Source organism: Sinohyriopsis cumingii, chromosome 9 (genome assembly GCF_028554795.1).
Source record: "Sinohyriopsis cumingii isolate HCF-2022 chromosome 9, ASM2855479v2, whole genome shotgun sequence".
In the NCBI taxonomy this organism is placed as follows: Eukaryota; Metazoa; Mollusca; class Bivalvia; order Unionida; family Unionidae; genus Sinohyriopsis; species Sinohyriopsis cumingii.
The window spans coordinates 25,579,566-25,588,759 of record NC_142969.1 but is presented as its reverse complement, the minus strand read 5'-3'; positions in this window follow the sequence as shown (position 1 = coordinate 25,588,759).

Below are 9,194 nucleotides of genomic sequence, written 5' to 3'. Positions count from 1 at the left end.
TATAACTCTTGCATAATGCACCAATCACAGCTAGTTTTGTTGTTTACGCTCCGCAGTAGTGAATGGGGACGATTCAGGGACTAGGGCAAGTACTATGGAAAAAGTTCATATTGAATATAGGGACTATGTAAATTAACATTAGGCAAATAACATTAGTTTTCCATAGTCCCTGAGAATTTTTCCTATAAGGCATAGGCATTATAGGGACAAGGGGAATTTAACATGGGAAAAGAATATTAGTTTTTCCATTGTCCCTATAACTGGACAAAGATGACAAACATCATAGGCATTATAGGGACAAGGGGGAATGGAACAGGGTCGGGACCCTATTTTAATACGGTCCCGACCTTATGGGTCTATGGAAATTGAACATGGGAAATTTAAACAGGGAGGGGTCTCTATTTAAAAAAGGGGTAGGCATGAAAGTCAAGGTCTTTTCGAGGCATGGGAGTGGCCCTGAAAAGGGCCTTTGGTTTTATGCTAACATACACTACTGTTAACATAGAGGGCATCTTTGAGATGATCTTCTTTTCCTCAAACTACGTCTGACTTCAGGGCCATACACTAACACCCTCTTTAGGCATCCTTGCCTCTCCACGTAAATCCTTCTTATCCACAGGCTTGTTTCTGTCTTAGGGACAATAGTCCACTTAGATTGGACATACATGGGTATGTCCGTCCGGAACATCATCGATGAGATTAGAGTAGACGATTCAACTGTGGTCCACATGTTGGGTTGCCGAGAACAGGTGAAGGAATGCAGTGAACTGCGCTTATTTATAGGGAGAGGAAGGATTGAAACGGATTGAGTTCATTGACCAATCCAAACAGGCGTTACGAAATTCAATCACCCTTTGTCCAGTCCGAAGAAAGCAGTCGGTGACATCACATGTCCTATATAGAGGCACTAGCGTTTGTGCGCAGTCAATCCATGCGACACAATGAGCATAAACATGGCGTAAACTCAGAAGACCGTGAATTGGGGTGCACCAGTCGTGGAGACTACCCAAGGGAACCCGGACTTACTTTCAGAAGAGGTAAATTGGGATTTTGTGGATTTTCTTTCGCAAGAATTTGTTCCGGAACCTTCGCCACCTTCTCCTTCATTACCGCACGTGGAGAATTTTAAACAAAGACAGAAAGAAGAATTGGAGAAATTTATACAACAGCAAAAGGAAGCGGAACAAGCTTTTCTCCCACAGCAACAGCAGCAAGAAGAAGAGGTAAGACAGAAACAACAAGAAGAAGCAGCAGCAAAGAAACAAGGGTGTGAAAGTCAAACGGTCACGGTACTGTTAGACATTTTAGCAGAGTTAAGAAGTCTGAAACAAATGTATCATACTTCTTTATTACGACCGAAGAGAATACGACCTTCCCGAGCTAAACACTCCAACCCTGTGACTAAGCCTACCGTACCACCCTTAGTGATTTCAACCAAATCATCATCATCATCATCATCATCATCATCATCAACATTACGCAGTCCAGAAGTAGGCCTTGGCCGTGGCAAAGGCTTAAGGCAGTTAAAGTTGATTGTTTAAACTCACCCATACACCAAAAAGGCCCTTTTCAGGGCCACCCATGTCTCTCGAAAAGAGATAGTCTTTCAATTGCCAACATCCATTCAAACTCAAAAAAAAAAAACATTTTACCCCTATAGTACGTGTCTGTGTATGAGTCCGTGAGTGTAGCTTCTTATTTTAAAATCAAAACCCAAAGACACTTACCTTTTATACCTAATTTATTCTTTTATAAATATTTACAATCCAATTCACATATCACAATATAGCACTTTAAAAACTTCATAGACTTCTTTTGTCTCTTTGTTCACTCTCTCTTTTTTTGAATTTCTTCACAGTCAGTCTTCTCCTCCTCTTCCTCCTCACTTTCTTCCCTCCTTCTTTTCTTCTCCTGTTTCTTTTTCTTCACCTGTCTGCTTTCTTCCTCTTCTTCTTCTTCCTCTCCAGAATCCCTCTCTTCTTCTTTCTCCTCTTGTTTCTTAGGGCAATCTAGAGACCAATGTCCTTTTTTTTGACAATAATAACAGGTATCTTGACTTTTGTCTCTTCTATCCCCTGTTTTGCTTTTCTGACGGTCTGGACACACGGAAGACCAATGCCCTTTCTTCTGACAGATATAGCAAGTATCTTGACTTTTATCTCGAAAGGAAGGAGAGTAGTCCGACGGCTGGTCTGAAGAAATTTTTTTAATGACCCCTCGCAAAGCTCTGATGAAACGTTCGATCTGGGTAGTCTCTTCCATCGTTCTGCTCAGTTTGAGAGTGAAATGAATAGTGAAAGGACAAGACACATACCCTTTATATACGCTGGTCTGCAGTGGATATAAATTAGCCCATGGTGTTTAAACTTTAGTCATTTGACTTTTTGCTATCAAGATGAAACGATCCAATTCATTTGAGAAGAAACAAGAAGAAGAAAGTAAGAGGCAGAAACATGATCTATCGCCTCGTACAAGAGCTGAAGTCTTGGCACAAATTCATGCTGGTGATTTTGAAGAGGACATGAGTGAACCAGAATCCAAACCCACAGAGTCTGCACCTAGTCCAAGTTCACTAGTCAACCCTGAAAAGTACTATGACATTCGAGAGACGAAAAAGTGCTCCTCTAGAAAATTTAGAACTACGGCTTACAAATACACGGTGAAGTTTAAAGATTTCAAGTCCGACGTACCCTTGGAGAAAGCAGAAGGGTTCATCACCGACATGTGGGATTCTTTACTCACCACACTTAAGCGACAATGTCAACCCAAAGAAAACGATCGCTTGAGACTTTCCATACAACACGACAGCTTGAAATCCCCTGTTTGGATCGAGTTTAGCAGCCCTGCAGAATTGACCCCTTCCAAAGTCATGGAGAAGCTTCAACACGTGCAACAATCCAATGACCAATTTGACATCACCGATGGAAAAGCCACACTGGACATGACCCACGTCTCTCCTCCTCAAGGGACCGGACAACGCAATAAGACCTTATTGGTTAACAACCTTCGCATTACCAAAAAGAGCCTCGTTCAAATTAACAATTTTCAAGACCACATGTGTTTAGCCCGTGCTATCGTGGTGGGACGAACCTATGCCAACAAGAACGACACGGTAGAATGGAAAAGAGACTGGGAGAACATTCGAAAATCGAACCGAGCCAAACAACGAAATGAAGCAGAACTTCTGTTACAACAAGCAGGCCTGTCCAAAGACACACCCTGTGGCATTCCTGAGATGCAAATATTGCAAAATGTCCTAGCTCCACGCTACACCTTGAAAGTGTACCCTCAAGAAGTGGGCGGACCTCTGTTGTTTCGAGGGACAGATTTTAAAGATAGAAAATACATTCACCTTTATCATCACGATGACCATTTCGATACCATTACCACCATCACTGCATTCCTAGGATACGGTCATTATTGTGAAAAATGTGACTATGGCTATAACAATCGAGAGCAACACAACCATTGTGGATCAAAATGCTCAGGATGTTTGGCCTCTCCACCCTGCCTGGACGAAGGACATGAAAGAGTGCATTGTCCTGCTTGTCTGCGCACCTTTGTCAGCCCTGTCTGTTACCAACAACATCTCAAGACACACGATTCACACTAGAAATGTGCTTGTCAACTGCTGAGATTGTGCCCTACGTGTGGACAAGGCATACGTACCAATAGTACCAAGGCACACGTATGTTCAGGAAAGAAAAAATGTCACATTTGTCACCAAATCGTGGACTTGGAACATCAATGCTACATGCAAAAATACCACCTCCAACCAGAGAAAGATGACAGTCACAAGAAGAAAGGCAATTTCATCTTTTTCGATTTCGAATGCATGCAAGAGACTGGCACTCACATTCCTAATTTCTGCGTGGCTCACCGAGCGTGTGAAAAGTGCATCCAAGAACCTATCTTTAGTCATTGCCCTCACTGCAGCAAGATTCCTGGAGGACGTGAAAAAATCTTTCGAGGACCCAAGACGCTAGACGATTTTGCCAAATGGGTCTTAGACCCCATCGACAAGATATGGAGTAAAGAGGACATCGAACGTTACGGAGATTGTCATCGTCATGCCACAGTCATAGCCCACAATTTCTCGGGATACGATGGACAGTTTCTTTTGAGGTACTATACGGAACATGGCACCGAACGTCCTAAAGTCACTTTGAACGGAACCAAATCGTTTTCATGCAAATGGGACAAGTACAGTTTAAAGATTCGATGAGTTACTTAGTCATGCCTTTGAGTCGAATGCCTAAAACGTTTGGAATGACAGAAATGGTTAAAGGGTACTTTCCACACTTTTTCAATACGGAAGTCAATCAACATGCTGTTTTACCCCATTTGCCTGAGGCCTACTATTACGACCCCGACAACATGCGTACCGAACAACGAGAAGCTTTCTACGCTTGGTACCAGGCTCACGCCTCAGACCCTTTTGACTTTCAGGAAGAAATGCTAAAGTGTTGTCGTTCCGACGTGGACATTTTACGGCGTTGCTGTGGAAAATTTCGAGAACTGTTCATGGAACACGGAGGGGTCGATCCTTTGAAAGAAGCTTGCACCATTACCAAAGCGTGTTCATTAGTGTACCGACAACGATTCATGCCTGGAAAGACCGTGGCTGTCATCAGTCCTCAAACGACCAACTATGTCAAACGTCAATACTCGGTCAAAGCAGTACGCTGGTGACATTACTTGTGCAACAAGAAAGACAAATGGATTCAGCATGCCCGCAACGGAGGAGGCGAAAAGACCATCGGAACGCATTCAGTCGATGGTTGGGACTTAGAAAACCCTAAGATTGTGTACGAGTTTAACGGTTGCTTATTTCACGGATGTCCTGTCTGTTACCCTGACCGTGGCACTAAAAATCAGTTTTTACATCGAACCATGGAAGACCTGTACCAGGACACGTGTCAGCGACGCCTAAAGTTAGAACAGCAAGGATACCAAGTGGTGGAAATGTGGGAACACGAGTACTATCACCGTTTGAAAACCGATCCCGAGTTTAAACGCATCGTGGAAAATTACCAGTTCATGGATCCCCTGAACCCGAGGGACAGTTTGTACGGAGGACGGACCAATGCCACCTGTTTGCTGTACCAAGCTGACGAAGAGAAAGGAGAAGAAATCAGATACTTGGACGTGTGTTCGCTGCATCCTTACGTGTGCAAATATTGTCACTTTCCTGCAGGACACCCGCAATTGCTGACGGAACACACTGACCTGAACCGCATTCGACAATACGAAGGCTTGATCAAGTGCAAAGTCTTACCTCCCACGAACCTGTACCATCCCGTGTTACCTCACCATTGTCAAGGCAAGCTGATGTTTCCCTTGTGCCGTACTTGTGCCGAAACGTGTAACCAAGATCAGCCTTGTCAGCACACCCAGGAAGAACGAGCCTTGACGGGAACCTGGGTCAGCGTAGAATTGTTCAAAGCTATGGACATGGGATACCAGCTGTTAGAAGTGTACGAAATTTGTCACTTTCCCAAGACACAACAATACCACAACGATGACCCCACTCAGAAAGGCATTTTTGCAGACTACGTGGATGCCTTTTTGAAACTGAAACAAGAAGCCAGCGGCTATCCGTCCTGGTGCCACACTCCCGAAGACCAAAAGACATTCAAAGAGAAATACTGGGCACAAGAAGGCATCTCTTTGGATCACATCGAGAAAAACGAAGGCAGGCGATCGTTTGCCAAAGTGATGTTAAATTGCTTGTGGGGTAAAATGACACAACGACCGTGTTTACCCAAGACGGAATATTTGACCGAACCTTCCCGCTACTTCCAGATGATTCACGACAAAACCAAATTCATGAAACACGTGGACGTCCTTCGTGAGGATTTGATCTTGGTCAATTACGAACAAGATTTGGACTTTGTACAAGCCGATCCATTTGAAAATGTCATCATTGCGGCTTACGTGACAGCCCATGCTCGCTTAAAATTGTACGAAGCTTTAGAACTGTTAGGGGATCGCGTCCTGTACTTTGACACGGACAGTTTCATCTACATCCATCGCCCGGGTCAACAGCACCCTGACATCGAAGGAGACCGTTTAGGAGCCTGGACAGACGATCACCCCGACTAGAAAATTTTAAGTTTCGCAAGTGGCGGGCCTAAAAATTACGGCTACGAATACCGGGACAAACAAGGAGAAGTGCACACGAAGTGTAAAGTGAAAGGAATGACTCTGAGTTATCGTACCAGTCGAGTGGTGAACTTTGGCGTATTGAAAGAATCCTTGCAATCTGGAAAAGATGAACACTTTAAAGTGACCACCTATCAACCAAACAAGACTGTACGTTTACCCACTCAACACATCGTCAGTCGATCCTTGGAAAAAGTCTATCAAATCGTGTACCAGAAGCGAGTGCGACTTCCCAATCACTTTACGTTGCCGTATGGACATGTTGGTATAAAACATTGGTTGTAAGAGGATAGCCACTCACCATAAGGATGACTTCGCCGCAGCAAGAATCGAGTGAGAAACCCAACGAGAACTCTAAGTTCAAACCCCACCATTTTCCGGTCTTCTTGCCTGACTATTGTGATTGTGCCCGTCGATTGGACACGTTTCAAAAATGGCCTACGGATAGGAAAGGATTACCTACTTCGAATGTTTTAGCTAGAACAGGATTTGTCTACTTGGGACCTGAGACTGGATTGGGATACGAAGTACAGTGTTTCAGTTGTGGCCTGAAGTTACGAATGGATCTATGTATCTATAAAGATTCAGCTATTCTGGAACATACTCGATGGTCTCCGCACTGTCCTTACCTTTCTATGGCCTTTCTACCCATTACACTACGGTACAGTTATGACGGCACCTTAGAGACGGTAAAAACAAGACATAAAAAAGGAACGATATACAAGCTTGAGACTTCATTGCGACTAGTATAAAAAGGAACCATAGGCAAGATCGATAGTTCATTGTGACTACCAAGACCAAACGAACAAGATGAATCCTTTGAAAGAGACAACATTTCAGTTTGGGGATTGTAAAAAAGTTTTACTTTCCCCTAGTGTGACTAATATTGGATGGATAAGACCCATGCATTGCGACGGGAAATGTCCGGAAGGAAAATGCAAGTGTCCATGCGGTTACCATTATAATTGAGTAACGGGGTTTGCAGACAAGTGCGATTGTGAGCCTTGCGATGGGAACGATGCTGTACGCTGTGACCTTAGCGATGCCGTAAAGCATCATGAGAACTTTGTTCTCACTACCTCTATCATGGAAAGTGATGCTGTGCGTGTCAAACCTGATGGATGCAAAATCGATGTCCCTGGTCATCGTGGACACTTTATTGGGTTTCATGGTCAATGTGGATGTCAACCTTCACGTCTACCACCCTACGGATGTCATCCAGCCCTGAGCAAACTCCTGTTCATGTCACCCTTCCCTCATCGAAACGAACCTGTGAAAGACGAATATTCGTTCCCTGTGCGTTTGTCTGAATACTGCGACTTTGAAAATCGTCTTCAATCGTTCAAAGGAAAATGGCCTAAGTATCTGGGAGGACCGACCTCCGAAGAATTAGCCAGAGCCGGATTTTTCTACTTGGGCGAAGGAGATAAAGTCAAGTGTTTCAGTGGCGGTGTGTCACTTCACCACTGGGAACCACAAGATTCGGCCTACCTAGAACATGCTTGATGGTCACCGAACTGTCATTACTTACCCTTAGTGGGACCGAGACATTGAAGTACCTTACCATGTCGTTGAAGAAGAAACCAGATTGGCTAGGAGTCAAATGTTGGACATCACCGAGACCAGTATTTAAACTCCATTTCAAAAATGATATTGAATCATTACCTAAAGAACTGCAAGAGAAGATTTACAAGGAAGTTTGGCAGGGACTTGCTAGAGTGAAATCTCAATGGGTAACTGTAGAACTTTTGTGCCGAGAAATTCACAAGAGGAAAGTGAAAAAACCAAACCAATGTGTTAGATTTCTCTGGGTCAAGTGTGCATTCATCCTATTATACCGCTTTAGACCGTTTACATCAAAAGATTTCAGTGACATTCTTGGACGTTACCCTGAGTGGCAGTGGTCAGAAATTGATTACTATGTGGATTACTTTTGCTCTAGGTGAAGATTGTAAATTCTGACTGACCTATTCATGGATGCTTTGCTAGAGAACATTCGTGGCTTGCCTGTGGAGTTGAGAGAAAGGATTTAACGAGAACTGGTCAAAATTCAAGTGAAACGCAAAGGCAAAGTTGTTCATCCGTTTTTAAATTATGCTTTTTTCCAAAGTATAAGAAGACTGATTATGAGTGGATATTACATCAGTCACCAAGGTAAACGAAGCTATTGGCCACCACCCAGTGATTCCAAAAACAGTGTATATACTTATGGATACTTTACAAGAGAACATTTTGGGCTTCCCTGTGGAGTTGAGAGAACGCATTTACCGAGAACTGGTCAAAATACAAGTCAAACGTAAAGAACAATTGCATCCGTTACGTCACCAGATGTTTAACCACTGGTACCTAAATGCTATAAGAGAACTGATTCGTCAGAAATTGTTTCAGTGGTCAGACATTGTTCAACACTTTGAGGTCGCAAACGATCGAGATGTTCATGTTTTTCGTTACTTCGAGATAGACCTACTGCAACGAACTGAGGAAGAAAAGTTGAAGAATTACAAACATCTTTTATCTAACATCTGTTTAGAGAAAGAGGAAACTTCTGAACGAACTGTAGAACGAACTTTGGAGTGTAGGTTAGCACATGGAGTATTTAGATTCCCTACTGGAAAACGAATATCTCTAGGCAGAAAGTACATTTATTGCATCCGAAAAGAGTATAAAAACAGGCTGCCATGCCAAAGCTTTTATCACATGTGATTGAACAGATTCCGTGGAAGGAACTCAATGACCATATTCAAACCGTGGATCATTACCATCAATTATTACAAGAACTGTTTCCGTTCAATTTGGGTCGACAAGTGGTGTGTGTCTTAGAGACTTGTTTTCTGGGATTTCGTTTACCAGCCGATTCCTTGTGGACTCTTTACGAACAGCACTTACCACCCAAATGGCCTTAAATGGTCACGAAAGACTCCTTTTGCTCAAAGCCTTGCGTTTTCATCTGGATACTTCTCGACCTCTACGGGAAAAAAGATTCGTCAACTTTTAGATACCGAAGACGTGTATGACGATGTGAGTGTAGC